Source organism: Anabrus simplex, chromosome 1 (assembly GCF_040414725.1).
Source record: "Anabrus simplex isolate iqAnaSimp1 chromosome 1, ASM4041472v1, whole genome shotgun sequence".
Classification (NCBI taxonomy): Eukaryota; Metazoa; Arthropoda; class Insecta; order Orthoptera; family Tettigoniidae; genus Anabrus; species Anabrus simplex.
The window spans coordinates 1,293,622,730-1,293,639,523 of record NC_090265.1 but is presented as its reverse complement, the minus strand read 5'-3'; the positions used below and the strand labels follow the sequence as shown (position 1 = coordinate 1,293,639,523).

At 41.3% G+C, this 16,794-nt stretch overlaps 1 protein-coding gene and 1 pseudogene across 1 annotated transcript in view; both read right to left on the bottom strand.

Moving 5' to 3' along the window:
- The window catches only part of Samuel (SAM-motif ubiquitously expressed punctatedly localized protein), a 521,445-nt gene that overhangs the window by 144,672 nt on the left and 359,979 nt on the right, over positions 1 to 16,794 (bottom strand). The window lies entirely within an intron of this gene.
- LOC136859453 (5S ribosomal RNA) lies at positions 13,385 to 13,503 on the bottom strand (annotated as a pseudogene).

Genomic DNA, 16,794 nt, shown 5'->3' with positions numbered 1-16,794 from the left:
TTTCTGACGCCAACCAAATGTGAAGGGATCTATTCACTGTTGAGTGTTTCTGGGTAAGTTCATTAGTGTCGTGTTTTGTATATAGAAGAGAAGAGATGCATAAACAGCTAGTCCTCAAGCCAGAATAACTCAATATATATATTTAACTTCGTCGGCCCTACTGGGAACCGATTCCCGGGCCCTATGATCCGTAGGCAGGTAAGCTGACCATTCAGCCTAGGTGGCAGATTGACAACAGGGTGCAGTGTACGAGTGTACAGCGCTGACTTCTAAGCTCAAGTTGGTGAGTTCGATCCCGGTTCAGTCCGTTTAGTATTTGAAGGTACGCAAATACGTCAGCGTCGTGTCAATAGATTTATTGGCATGTTAAGAACTCCTGCAGGAAAACATTCCGGCACCTCGGAGTCTTCGAAACAGTAGTTAGGGGACGTAAAACCAATAATATTATTATTAGATTAAAATAGGGCAGTAGAACTAGATATTCATTCTTGCAACACGTCTGCTTAGAATTTTACCATCCATGAATTAAACATACTGTTAAACTTTATTCCATTTTAATACACAAGGTCCAAACAACTGTACCGTGCATAATACTTAATACTATTTGATACCGGGCGAGTTGGCCGTGCGGTTAGGGGAGCGCAGCTGTGGGCTTGCATCCGGGGATAGTGGGTTCGAACCCTACTGTCGGCAGCCCTGAAGATCTTTTTCCGTGGTTTCCCATTTTCACACCAGGCAAATGCTAAGGATACTCCTAGGCCTTTCCTGTCCCAACGTCACCATAAGACCCATCTGTGACGGAGCGACATAAAACAACTTCTAAAATATATATATATACAGTATATTATTTGTTGCAGGTAAAGAATGATGGAACTGTGCAATGGGCTCCCCGATCCCCATCAAATGGATTATACTGTACGGGGTTACCTTAAAGCGGTCTGAAGATCAGAGGTGGAAACCATTTGCATGACCGAATAGCTACTGAGTGGCGTGCTATAACATCAGTCATGATAAACATTCTACGGAACAAGAAGAAACGCCTACAGTTGTGTTTTGACATCGGATGCAGTAAGACTGACCAAGTATTGCAACACAAGTTATTTCTATGATGCGGTACTTTTGGGTAAACCTGTACAATTTATTTTATCGAAACTGGGGAATTAATTTTCACACAGTATGACAACATTTTTAACTGTACTCACCTGGAGTGTCTCCTCGAAAGTAGTTGGGAACCAACTGTAATGTTTCCCCTTAATGGTTGGGAACAAACTGGAATGTTTCCTCGGAAATGGTTGGGAACTAACTGGAGTGTCTCCTAGAAAATTGCTCGGAGCCGACATGTGTGTCACCTCGAATGTGGTTAGGATTCAAATGGAGTGTGTCCTCGAAAATGGTTGGGAACCAGCAGAAGTGTCTCCTCGATAATGGTTAGGAACCAACTGGAGTGTCTGCTCGAAAATGGTTGTTAACCAACTCCAGTCCAGACGTAGCTTCATGTCAGTCGTTTGTCTGATAATCCTTGTACATGTGGTGTTTAATGTAGAATTTACTTAAAGGAAGTATCTGTGGTCAATAGGTACCATCGCAAGATTTGCTTTGAAACACAAATTAACTGCTCCAATTTGGTATATTCTTCCTCATTCTTAAACTTCTCTCCGTTACCAAGAGACTGATTGCCTAGCAGAGAGAGAGCAAAGACATGGTCGGTTCACCCGCAACAACGTGCGTTCGATTCCCCGTCAGAAACGAGACTTTTACTTCTGCAAGGGCCCCGATGTTTACTCAGCCTACACAAAAAATGAATACCAAGTTAATTCGTGGGAAACAAAGGTGGCCATTTCATACGACTCAACGCCGAGGTCACGGATAGTGGAACGTCTTTACTTCCCACTTCTCCAAGGGCCTTCACAGGCTGCACGGAGGTGGGTTTGCTGTACTTCATTACCGACATCCCTGTAAAACATAGCCACGTACACCCAGAGGGAATTCCACTATTTCTCTTCCTTCCTTCTACTGCAGTGTGTTATTCTTTTTCTTATACGGCGGGCACTTAGTACCTAAAGATGCGGTTCCATTTTGTCCATAGATTAAAAAGGAATCCAAGCAGGTGTACGTGTAGGGTTATTAGCTGGATATAAGTATTATTAATTTTGTTTTCAATTGCAATCCTTCTTTAACTGAGCGTGTGCACGGAGATGGAACTGCAGAGAGGGAAGCCGATACTTGCAAAGAGGCTGTGATTAGCTTTCATCTCTCTTGATTGCTCATCCTCATGCCTGATCTCTGACCGGACAGAGCAATTTATGAAAGCTATAGAAGAGAAAGGATGAAAAGTCATTTCACGCACTAACTACTATTGCTATTTATTACGGACTCGGCGCTGAAGTGCATCCACCACTATGAGGGATGCTAGTGTACTGTATTATTAGTATCTGTGTTTATCCCTCAATTTTATGATTCAAATTCAAAGAATTCGATCTTTTCATTAAACGATCCAGTCTCACCTTCAATAGATGGCTTGTATTTTCTGTATCTATGTACCAGTTATTGTCCACGTTGAACTTCGGTCGATTCGCGTTCCTCACATTTATGAAAATGAAAACCTACAACCTGTTTTCCAGTCATTGACCGGGTCAGGAATGAAATGAATGAATCATATAAGGCTAGTAGTACGATGGGGTCGCCACTCCCAAAGTGATTTTATTAATGACTGATAGATGCTATGAAATGAGAATGGAGAGTGTTGCTGGAATGAAAGATGACAGGGAAAACCGGAGTACCTGGAGAAAAACCTGTCCCGCCTCCGCTTTGTCCAGCACAAATCTCACATGGAGTGACCGGGATTTGAACCACGGTATCCAGCGGTGAGAGGCTGACGCGCTGCCGTCTGAGCCACGGAGGCCCTCGCATTTATGAATGACCTAAAATACATGTCAACGTTGTCTCTGTTCTGCTATCTCTGGTTATGTTACTATCTAACTAGAAATATTCATCTGATGAAAGGCGCAATGAAGAATAAAATGAAGACTACTGCAACCAAAGAGAATACCTTTGTTCATCTCAAATGTAGACACAGTATGTATGTTAGAACATTTCTTGAGATGTTTGTGTGGAACAAGTATTCATGGAATTGAAATTAGCAGAGAAATACAGAAAATAGCGGTGCTACGGGAAACTGCACAGAGTGAGAAGGATGGACTGGATCATAAATGAAGAGGTACTGAATTTGACGAGAGAACTATTTTAATAAAATGTAATAAATTATGTAATTTGTCTTACGTCCTAATAACCACACGTTTATTTGATCAATTTTGGAGTGAAGTGTAGCAGTGACGGGATGGGGGAAGGTCAAGTCATGACTATGATGAACAGGTTAGAACATATGAAACAATCTGTAATAAAATCATATTTAAAATCATTTAGGCCTAAGCTCTTTAGGCTTTTTTCTTTCAATCGTGAAATTACCAGAATTTCACCCCAGTGCAACAGTAGGCGCATCAGTTGGATTGCTACATTTGCTTGCTATATTGCTATATTTATTTTACGTTCCACTAACTATTTCTACGGTTTTCATAGGGGGCCGAAATGTTGTCCCGCAGGAGTTCTTTCGCATGCCCATAATTCAACGACACAAAGATGAACATGGATCGAAAGCGACAACATGAATTCAGAAGGCGAGCGTTTCTACTGTCCGAGCGACTCAGTTTGTAGTAATGAAAAGGTTAGTCCTATGTAGGGTGGCATGCTAAGCTGCATCAAGACAGCGAATGAAATGAAAAATTTCCCCATTCTAAATATAACTGCTGAGTGTCATAAGATAAAGAACATCGAAAGACCAACGAATGAGCAAGGCGCGCTACGGCGTGGTCAAGCACAGTTACATCTTACCACGTAATTCTCCAGCACACGAACTCAATTAAATTGTAACTTCTGTTACAAATTAAAGAACTTCCTCTCTTGGACTGTGGCACGCGGGGCAGTGAGGGGTTATTATTAATATCTGGCAGCATGCAGCGGGGACAGCCCCGTCACGACAATGCTCCCTCCTTTACAAACCTCTCACATTCTCCTTTTTACCAACCCACGATGCGTTCTCATTTCTCTATCAACATTAGGATCTTTACCTTCTAGCGGGAGAAAGACGATTTAATATACAGATCGCAGAAGTGGGCCTAAGGAAGCTCAATGTAACAATAATGTTTTAAGATAGGTCGAAATTAAACTAAAAGACTCTACGGGACAACAGAACTCATTATAATCTTGTTTTTACAAAACGACTGCTGTCCAGCAGTGCCACTTGGTAAGTGTCACGACATACATTGCCTTGGCTTTTTGAACCGAGTCCACTGTCCCATCATATCAGATAGCTCCTGAGTTGATCTCATGGGGCTACATACACTCCACTCCAGTCCTCAGTCCAGAACTGAAACCCTTGGACGAGGCAGGAATTGAATCCAGGGCCTCCGAGTAAGAAATGGACACATTATCCCTATGATATGTATTGTGTTAAACTATGTCAATTTATAATTTTACAGACAAAAGTATGTTAAACGCAAAGCAAGCCTGTAGTGTTACGTTACTGTTAATTTCGCGTTCATAGCCATGGGGCCTCCAGTTTTACGAGTAACCAGAACTATAGGGACATGCTTTTTCATTTCAAGAATTCTGCATTCATTGGCCGGGAGTCGACCAGCGGTCACCTTGGTGAGAAGCCAATGTATGTGCCACTTAACTATCACGCTCTCTTGGTTCATTTCATTGATGTACTGGATTATTATGTTAATCTATGAACAATGAAATCTTTGATTTACGACCGAATTAATAGAAGAAAATCTGAAACCACAATAATAAGCCGATGGCTTTGGTGTTAGAGTCCTTAAAACACCAATCATCATCATCATCATCATCATCATCATCATCATCATCATCATCATCATCATTATCATAATCATCATCATGATCATATTTCGGGACTGCTGGTTGTTGAATTAAATAAAAATGGGGAACTTGTAAATAAAATAACTTATTTTGAGATGTGCTTCTATGTTTTCTCGAGAAATTTGTGCGCTAATAGGTACTGTAATACCTTATTCCACTCACAACTTGGATGTAGTGATGAGATGGTCAACCATACAAATGGGAATATTTCCACTAGTAATGGAGAAATAATTAGAGATACGCTGCATCTGTCCTTTTCCTTAAAGAAGCAAGTTACTATAGTAAGATTTATGCCTGAAGTTTTCTATTCTTTCAGTTTGCAAAAGCCGAGGATGATATATTAGTTTGCCTTATACTACCTCAGAATTCACATCAAGTACAATTTTTATCTTGTCATATCTGGTAATAAGTTTGAAGATGGAAATGTCTGACATTATCCCATATTTAATTCAATATAGTACAATTGACGAGAATCTAATCTGCAAACAGAAATCTGAAGGTTTTAATTAAACTATTTGTATTATTATATTATTACGAATAGACTTGCATGTTTATAATAATTTACATTTTTACTTTCACCTGGAGTTAAATGATGCATTATTATTAATGTTCTATGCAAACTTTCACTCAAAAAATACACATTTTTATTTCACTATTGTTGAATATTTTCTCCTTTGAATCTTTATGAAACATTTCGTTTTTAGTATTTCTCTTACCTTAAGGATCATTCTATACGAGCAGGTCAAATGCCACTGTGCAGTCGCTTGAAACCTCGCTTTCAAATATCCCCTAGTTATAAGGATGAAAACGTTCAATTTCGTCTACACGAGCGTTTCCATGGCTACATCCGTTGGCGTTTAAACAGCTTCACCTCCGGAGGTGTCTCACCCGCTAGTTGAACAGTTGTGCGGCGTCCATACTGTACCTTTTATCAGTGTGTGGTGTACGTTCATTAGATCTTCATTTGAGGACGAATCTGTTGTGTTGTTATTCCTTGTTATTATGATTTGCGAGTTTCTTCAACCAAAGTAAGTCCCATAATACTCGACCTGTACAGGGTATGCTTTCAAAGTCACCTACACAATATCAACGATTTGAGTGCTTGTGTATAATGAGCCGAAAGTTTTGGTTGCTTTTTAATTAAGTGCGTTCTGACGGCCGCGTGTAGTTTGCAAATTTTATGAATAGTTACTAGGGGCTATACAGCGGCGTTTGAACTATTCGCGTAGAATGGCCGTTAGACTTACTAACTAATTATATTTCATACACTGATAAAATATTTGTAGATATAAACGGGTCTTATGATTATCATATTAGACAGCCGCTCAGTTGATCTGGAGAGTCTAAGTGGACCCTTTTCAAGCCCTTAGTTAAGGACTAAAATCCTTGCAGGAGCCGGACATCGAACCAAAGAGGCAGGCACGTTCCCCTTAAACGACGACGCGACCTTATTGTTAAAGTATACCTCTAATAAAACAATAACAATATCAGAATAATGGCGTGTATTCTCGAAAAAAGTAGGAAAAAGGTAAAATAATACAGAATGATGCATGGTTAAGTACAAAACGTTGTATATTCTATACGTATTTAGTCTTTTCATTGCTTTATGTAAACGGCATGAAACCAGATCATGATAATGTGAAGGCTCCGAGCCACGAAACCAATTACATACACCAAATGTTTCTGATTGAATTACACACATAAGCTCAACTTAGGAAGCACAACGAATTTAACTTAAATGACATCCCACAGGCCTACATACTCTGTTACATCATTTTGAATCTTTGAATTCTTCGACGTAACTCTCGTCTTCATTATTTGCCTCGTACTTTCACTCTTTAAAGATAGTTCACTAAAAGATGAACACTGTGTTTAAATATTAATTATACTTCCGGCAGAAATATTTTAGAAGCTGAATTAGAAGGCAGTGTTACCTACTCAACCTTAATACAGCTGTAACTAAGTGACGAATCACGAGTCAAATAACTCAATGATGAATGAATTACGAGCATGAAGGAGTATTAATGAAAAAAACTTACTGATTAACCCCAGGCTGATATTCTTCATCCAGACTCTCCACTTACCTGAAATAAGAGAGAACTCATTAGACAGAAGTACGAGACAAGTGGAAAATTGCACAGCTCTTAAAGTAAAGTTATATGAATACAATGCATTCCAGATAATTGGACTACTGGTTACAGGGACCAGAAGTTCAGTATGTCCAAGTGTTATAAAGCCCAGATATAGATGTTACACTTCATAAGGCTATAGCGTCGCTCAACTGGTCACACATTTAGCATTACGGAATCACTGGTTTGAACATATCACTAACAGAACGCACTCGACTATGACGGGCTGGTTGTTTACGACAAAAGTAAAGTAAATTCGTGTCCTCGTCCTAAGGTGGAGCAGTTTTTTTTTTTTCAGGCACACCCCCATGGATTCTCTCCTGCTATTCCTTAACCTTTGGCAGAACCAGGAATTGAACCTGGCCTTCCGAGGACGGCAGCTAATATTTGCTAACCGCTACCCTTACGGTGAGTACAGGTTGTTTACGATTTCACTGACTTACTTCTCAACAGTTACCGTACTTAGTTTTGAGACAACGATGGACAATGTGGAGAGTGATTAGATTGAGGGTGGGGGAGGTAACTTGTGCGGTAACGAATTTTCTGTAGCAGGAAGAGTCAATTCGCTTGAAAACCCCAATCGGTAATTAAAAATTCTGCCAATGCTGGATTATTTCAGGTTTTAGCATTTATGGCGTGTAGGCATAAGTTACCGTATGAAATGAAATGCCGTATGGCTTTTAGTGCCGGGAGTGTCCGCGGACATGTTCGGCTCGCCAGGTGCAGGTATTTCGATTTGACTCCCGTAGGCGACCTGCGCGTCGTGATGAAGATGAAATGAAGACAGCACATACACCCAGCCCCCGGCCAGCGAAATTAACCAATGATAGTTAAAATTCTCGACCCTGCCGGGAATCTAACCCGGGACCCCTGTGACCAAAGGCCAGCACACTAACCATTTAGCCATGGAGCCGAACATAAGTTACCGTGACAGATTGGCACTTATACGTCTTGGTCGTCCCGGAGTAATGCTAAAACTCAAAAGATGTTATCCTTCCAAAATCCTGCACTGAACAAACACTTTTTAAGTTATAATTAAACCACTTCTGTTCTATAACAGTTCTTCGAAAATCAAGTATCATATTTAATTCGTGCAAATCCCCAGTACACTCAGGGATTATATGAATCTAAAAATACTCTTGAGTTGCTACATTCTAAGTTTGGTTGGAATACAGTAAGTAACAATAAGGAACGGCCAAATTTTCAGGACGCATTCCTCACACTTAGAAGAAGAGAACATGTTATATGGAAATGGGTCCGGAAACGCTTTATTTCTATGTCAGGACTCATTTTCTACTAATCTACTTAGTACATTAATAATGGGAAGCATACAGGGACAGGACGTGTCAGGATACCACATCGATCAAACACTTTCTTGCATGAAATGTTGAAAATGCCCTCCATTAGCATTGATGCGCATCCAGGATTCAGTGCGACGACGGATTGATGCATTTGTCTTCAAATAGCCTGAAAAATGTATACTAAAAGAAAAAAGAAACAACCAATAACGGAGTGAAAATACTGTATGTAGACAGTCGAGTAGACTATATGAGTAGTTTATCGCAGTTCCCTCTCAGCAATGCGAAATGGGTGTGGGGTGATGGGGAGTACAGAACGGAATCTGGTAGACTACACACTGCGCAGTTTATCAGAGAATCTCACATCATCGCCAACAGCAATGGAGGTTAGTTCAAAGGTATTTGTTTGACCAGGAATAGTCTTTAGCTAAGAGTTGGCATAAGCTAGAGACGAAGGCTATTCGGAACTATTCCGCTAATTGTAACTTCAAAGAGTGACATATTGGAAACTAGTGGCATTAGAACATCGTCTAAGAGATGACTTATAAACGTGGGAGATTTACTGCTTACAGATGAACACTTGCACTGGTACAAGGTACTGTCCAGAAAATTGAAGCAGAAATGGTTGTCAACAACGGTGCTGTTGACAGCACTAGATAGATCGCTGATGATGACTGCACACCTGAACGCATGGACTTGCGAGGTAATGAATGCAAACTTAAAGACTCATTCATACAAGAAAGATTATGATAGTGTAAAATATAAAGCTGTTTTCAAATAAGGACTATTTTTTTAAAAAAATTGGGTGTTCTGGACATGTTGTGTAGTTAAAATACTCTTAGATATCCAAGCCCTGAAGATGGTTTTCCGTGGTTTCCCATTTTTTACACAAGACAAATGCTGGAGCTTTACTTTACTTAACGCCAAGACCGCATCCTTCCCACTCCTACGCCTTTCCTATTCTACCGACGCCTAACATCTTTTTGTGTCGGTGCGACGTAAAGCAAATTGCAAAAAGAAATCCAACAAGCAGGACTTCCTCTCTTTATGTTCTTGATCACTCCACATTTGCATTAATATTGTTCTTAGCCGAAAGAAAGACGCCTTACATGTATTTTTGTATTGAACATGTTGTCAAATTGAGAGTAGCGTACGATTTATATGACCATCTGGTTATGAGCACAAATTTACCTGGTGCAGTTATGGTTCACAATGCACCGTATTGGCTGCAATAAAACTCAAATAACGTAAGTACAGAATCCAGATAATAACTACATTTTCAAAGAAAGGCAAAACTGTAATTAGTAAATGTTGTGATCTTTGCCATGGCACCTGCTTCACGTGAATCCGTATATTTAATTTTCATTTAAAAATCACGTGCATGACCAGGATGCGAACGGCTACCATCTTGGTGAGACGTTAGGGAGCCTATTGGGCGAGTTGGCCGTAGGGTTAGAGTCGCGTAACTGTGAGCTTGAATTCGGGTGATGGAGAGTCGGCAACCCTGAACATGGTTTTCCGTGGTTTCCTATTTTCACACTAGGTAAATACTGGAGCCGTGTCTGAATTAAGGCCACTAGCATGCCAATCCTAGCCTTTTCCCATCCTTCCTACACCGAAAATATTCGATAAGTTAGTGCGGCGTTAAACCACTAAGCAAAAATAAATACATAAATAAATAAATAAATAAATAAATAAATAAATAAATAAATAAATAAATAAATAAATAAATAAATGCCTAGCATTCTAGTGCAAAGATCAACACGTTGGGGAAGAAAGCCAGGCTGAGGATGCTGGACAGCTTTGAAATAAGAAGGTAAGGAAAATGATTATTATTATTATTATTATTATTATTATTATTATTATTATTATTATTATTATTCGTAATAAGGTGACTAAAACACACCAAAACCAAAGGATAACGAGGCGCATCAGGATTGTTCTTTCTACAGCTAATTCTCCTAACATTAAATAAGGCCTAGCGTCATCGTGAATCTCGGCAGAAATGACCAAGCCACCGACGATCAATATTTTTATTAAGCTTAGACTCTTCGAGATTGACAGATGAAAGGTACCCTCTTCCATGATGGTTTATTTAGAAGCAATTTTCCTACTGCCGCTGCAACTTGGCATCGACATTCCAACCTAACGTGTTAGTGCGTACCATCCTGGCTCTGTCTATACCAAATCGAAGAACGGCGGCGAATGTTCTTTGTTAATCCTATGCTAATAAGAAGTAAATATCAGACCCAGTCGCAGTGGGGTAATAGAGATACAACCAACACATCTAATTTAACAAGGCAATGTGTTGATATATCTCCGAACACAGCATGGGTTACGCTATAAAGCAACATCAACAATAAACATATATTGCACAGGACATCTATCTCATTCCCCATGAATCCTTCGAGCAATACGTTCCCTTATTAAATAAAATATCGTGTGATGACAGCTTGATTAATGTTAGGCAGTGCCATTTATCAAACACGTCTACTCGCCGCTAAATTTGCATGAAGAAGAACTTGGTAAGGTATGTTCACATCGATTATATTTATATTATATACATGTGGCTATTTGGCACAAAATATTCAACAACGTGATTGATTAGATAATTTATGGCGATTTAAGATAATCATAACAGTAATTTGGTTGAATAAAACAGTACCAACATATACGCCCAACCTGACAGCCATATTCTGCAGCAAGTCAGTAAGTGTTCTTATAACTTTTCTCGAAGACGGAATGGCTTGATGTGAGTTTCTAGGCAATAACACACAGTGCAATTAAAACGTATTATTATTATTAACTTAGGACACTATACAAGACACTTTTAATAGGATGTATGAAAGGAAATATTCTAAGAGATCATATCAAGCTATTATGGGACTAGTACTGGAAGGAGAAATAATAATAATAATAATAATAATAATAATAATAATAATAATAATAATAATAATAGGCCGCCTCTGTGGTGTAGTGGCGATCGTGATTAGCTATCATCCCCGGAGGGCCGGGCTCAATTCCCGGCTCTGCCACGAAATTTGAAGTGTGGTACGAGGGCTGGAACGGGGTCCACTCAGCCTCAGGTGGTCAACTGAGTAGAGGGGGGTTCGATTCCCTCCTCAGCCATCCTCGAAGTGGCTTTCCGTGGTTTCTCACTTCTCCTCCAGGCAAATGCCGGGATGGTACCTAACTTAAGGGCACGGCCGCTTCCTCCCCCCCTCCATCTTTCTTGTCTATCCCTTCCAATCTTCCCATCGTCCCACACAGCCTTTGTTCAGCATAGCAGGTGAGGTCGTCTGGGCGAGCTACTGGTCCTCCTTCCCAGTTGTATCCTCGGACCCAAAGTCTCACGCTCCAGGACACTACCATTGAGGCGGTATAGGTGGAATCCCTCGCTGAGTCGGAGGGAAAAGCCAACCCCGGACGGTAAACGGATTAAGAGAGAAAGAAAGAAAGAAAGAAAGATATAATAATAATTATTATTATAATTAATAATAATAACAATAATAATAATAATAATAATAATAATAATAATAATAATAATAATAGTAATAATAATAATAATAAATGCCTACCCCTTCGTCTCATTTCTTGATAAGGAGTCGCGGATGAGGTGAGACGAATTTATATGCCATGTTTTTACGGCCGGATGCCTGCCTTTCCAGGCGCCAACCTCAGCTGAGGAGCTAATGAAGATGAAATGAATGACGGTAAAAGAAATTGGGTAAGGATATGGAAGGAATCGGCTGTGGCCTATGAATAGAAATTGTCCCGGCATTTGCCTGAAGTGAAAATGGGAAACCACATAATACCATTCTCAGAACAGCCGACGTGGTGTTCGAACTCACGCTTCTCCGGAATGCAGAGCTTGGCCCCATAGTCGTAGCGCATTAACAAGAACGGCCACTCTACTAGGCCCAAAACTCATAGGAGAACAATACAGACTTGAACAAACAGAAAATCAGGCATTAACCGTGACGTTAGGAAACGCACTTCTACGGAAAGAATGAGGGGCTGCCTGGCCGAGGCGGTAAAGGCGTGCTCGGTTCGCCCGGAAGGACGTGGGTTCGAATCCCCGTCAGGAAGTCGAAAAAATTAAGAAACGATATTTCCACTTCCGGAGGTGCACATGGCCCTGAGGTTCACTCAGCCTACACCAAAAATGAGTACCAGGTTAATTCCTGGGGGCAAAGGCGGCCGGGCGCAGAGCTAACCACTCTACCCCTTCAAGTGCCGAGGTTACGGATAGTGGAAGCCTTTACCTTCCACCACTCCAAGGGCCTTCACGGCCTGTATGGAGAAGACTTTGCTTTTTTTTTTTTTTTTTTTACAGAAAGAATGAACCCCGAGAGGCACAACATATTGTTGTTATTGTTGTTTGGGTCATCAGTCCATAGCCTATTTGATGCAATGCTATTCTGTGAGAGCCTTTGCATTTCTACGTAGCTACTACATCCTACATCTAATCTTTTTTAATAATAATAATAATAATAATAATAATAATAATAATATTTGCTTTACGTCCCACTAACTTCTCTTACGGTTTTCGGAGACGCCGACGTGCCGGAATTTAGTCCCGCAGGAGTTCTTTTGCGTGCCAATAAATCTACCGACACGAGGCTGACGTATTTGAGCACCTTCAAGTACCACTGGACTGAGCCAGGATTGAACCTGCCAAGTTGGGGTCAGAAGGGCAGCTCCTCAACCGTCTGAGCCACTCAGCCCGGCCATCTTTTTTAAAATGCTATTTGTTCGGGGCGTCGACCTATAGAGATATTTTGCCCCTATTTGCATCATGTGATATGAACCTGCGTGTAATTCGAATGGAGGAAGTGTAGAGTGTTGAATGTGAGGAAAGGAACGTTAGGGACGACACAAAAACCCAGTCCCCAGGCCAGGGATATTAATTATTTACAATTAAACACCCCTGACCCACCCGGGAATCGAACTCGGTGCCGCCGGGTGACAGGTGGACGCGTTGCCCCCTACACCGCGGAGCCGGACAAAACTGAATTGAGCCAACGGCATGCGGTGTTCCCAAGCGGCCACCCATTCAAGTACTGACCACGCCCTATGTTGCTTAACTGCGGTGATCGGACGAGAACCGATCTATTCAAAATGGTACGGCCGTTGGCTACAACTACTCTAATCTGTCTGCCATATTCACACCTTGGTCAACACCTGCTGTTTTTACTGCCTACACTTCCCTAAAAAATTAACTAAATAAGTCCTGGTGGTCTTAAGACGTGTCCTACAATTCTATCTCTTCCTCTGGACAATTTTCACCTAACCGATGTCCTCTCACCACTTGCCTTCAGTATCTCTTCATTCGTGATTCGATATGTATATCTCACCTTCAGCATTATTCTGTAACACCACATTGCAAAATCTATTCTCTTTCTTTCTCAGCCTGTCCATGATTCACTTCCGTACAATGCCACGCTTCGGACGAAATTTTTCAAAACCCTCTTTCTAATTCCTATATCCATGTTAGAAGTACCGAGAAGAAGAATATTTGAACGACAGCGACAAAGACCTGAGTCCGATAAACGAGATCGCAGAAAAGACCGAAATAATCAGAGAAAGAAATATCTCCTGGTTCAACAACAAGGATCTTTGGTAGCGTTTACGTACCAGCATCGCGGCAGAGCTTGTGGTTCTAGAACTGGCTTCTTCAGCCATCTAAGGACTCAGAACCGGTGACCTTGATGCACTCGGAAAACATCATTATACTTGACAGCCAGTGAATGCCTATGATGATGATGATGATGATGATGATGATACCGAGCTTGATAGCTGCAGTCGCTTAACTGTGGCCGGTATCCAGTATTCGGGCTAGAGTGGGTTTGAACTCCATTGTCGGCAACCCTCAAGATGGCTTTCCGTAGTTTCCCACTAGGCAAATGCTGGGGCCATACCTTAATTAAGGCTACGCCCGCTTCCTTCCCTCTCCTAGCCCTTTCCTATCCCATCGTCGCCATAATACTTATCTGTGTCGGTGTGACGTAAAGCAACCTGCAAAATAAATGAAAACAAGTTCGAAGTGAGCAAATTTCTTTTCTAGAAAGGCCTCCCTTGCTTGTGCTAGACTGCACTTTATGTCCTCCTTACTTTTGTTGGTTATTCTACTACCCAAGTAACAATATTCACCTACTTTCTCCAAGACATCATTTCATAATCTAAAATTTCCTCCATCACTCGACTTCTTTCGACTGCACTCCATTACTTTGTTTTGGATTTATTTATGTTCATCCTTTTTCCAAAAGGAGTGTATGAAGAGGAGTGCATTGAGACAAAAACACAAATATACCTAGTCCCCCAGTCCCCGAGTCAGAGGAATTAACCAGATGCAGTTAAAATTTCGATATCCCCGGAAATCGAACCTGAGGCCCTCTGAACCGAAAGTCACTACAATGACCATTCATCTAAAAAGCCGGACCTTCTGTTATCAAGAATATGGTTAAAAATAGTAAAAAGTCTACAAGGAAAAACGTGCCATTTAAACTGCATTCTGGCGCTGCATGAAATGGAGTATGGCTTTTAGTGCTGGGAGTGTCCGACGACAAGTTCGGCTTGCCAGGTGCAGGTCGTTTGATTTGACCCCCGTAGTCGACCTGCGCGTCATGATGAGGATTCGATGATGGAGTCGTCACATACACCCAGCCCCCGTGCCACCGGAATTAATCAATTATGGTTAAAATTACGGACCTTGCCAGGTATCGAACCCGGGACCTATGTGGCCAAAGTCCAGCAAACTAACCATTTAGCCATATAGCCGGACTGGTGCTGCATGAAGATTTGCCACAGGCATTGGAAACTTAGAAAGGTATTATTATTACATTATAAGATTCACGAAACAGAGGAGTACCTCAAAATAGACTCCCCTTCGTAAGTTAACGAAAAAAAAAAAAACAGTGTATTACACAAGACCGCGATAAGGAAAGGAGAATACAGTCAAAAAATAATAATAAGGTCAGAATCGTGTGTTTTTACGCACATACGTGCCAATATTTAGCCCCGGGTGGGGTTCGATCTCATCTTTCCGTGCAGCAGAAGATATGTCCAAATCTTTGGTTACCGGTACCAATAGAAATGGCGCGTGACTACGTTCGCATTGCGGAATATTGTGATGATTAGGTCATTATACAGTGTTTCCCCACGAACTCTTCGACACGCTGTCGTGATCTGCCCAAGGAAGGAGATAACCAGCAGTTTTATTTCAGAAACCTCATTTTACAAAGGCTAAATCGTCATTTGAATAGTGTACAATAACAAAATCGCGTGGAGTTATTTTCTGCACCAAGTGAACTAAAGTTGATTAAAATGTTCTCATGGCCACTTGATCGCTAGACTCCGCCTATACAGTATATAGCAATGTAACGGATGCGATCGCGGATCCACACAGTGACATAGTGGCCGAGTGCGAAACTTAACAGAACCAAAATGTTGACGTGTTTTAAGATGACTAGGGTTGATTTAGGCTGAGAAGGTAGCAGCCTTGGCCCTGTTTAGAAATAGGCCTGGTATTAACTTTCCAGTCCGCTTCTGCGGTGTAGTGGTTGGCGTGATTAGCTGCCACCCCCGGGATGGTACCTAACTGAAGGCCACAGCTGCTTCCTCTTCCTTGCCCATCTCTTCCAATATTTCCATCCCCCCCACCTCAAAGCCCCTGTTCAGCAAAGCAGGTGAGGCCACCTGGGCAGGGCACTTGTCATCCTGCCCAGTTGTATCCAGGGCACTCACGCTCCAGGAAACTGCCCTTGAGGCGGTAGAGGTGGGATCCCCGCTGAGTCCGAGGGAAAAACCAACTCTGGAGGGTAAAGAAAGGAAGAAAGGAAGAGAGAAAAAAGAAAGAAAGGAAGGAAGGAAGAAAGAAAGAAAGAGAGAAAGAAAGAAAGAAAGAAAGGAAGGAAGAAAGAAAGAAAGAAAGAAAGAAAGAACGAACTTGCTAGAATAATGGGAAAATACGGGAAACCATCAGGACTGCTGACAGTGGGTCTCTAACCCACCATCTCTCAAATACAAACTCATAACTATACTATGCGAATCGTGCAGCCAATTCCATCGGTAGAAACAAATATTTCCAGCTCTCTTGGATACTAAACCACCACCAAACGGTTGTGTTTAAATACAATGGATCTACCTCCACCTAACTGAAGACACCATGAAATAATACAATTAAGCACTCTTAAGTGGTATGTGGCTGCGCTGATTCGGTTACATGAAATTAATAATAATCTTCAAACAATTGCTGTTGTACACTAGAAAATATGGGGATTTATCAGTAACAGTTTTCAACTTATTACTCAGTTGGTAGAGTAACTGTTTGCCTCATCGAGTGAGTCAGTTACGCGGTTTGGGTCACATGGCTGTCAACTTGCATTCGGGAGATAATGGGCTCAAACCCCACTCTCGACAGCCCTGAA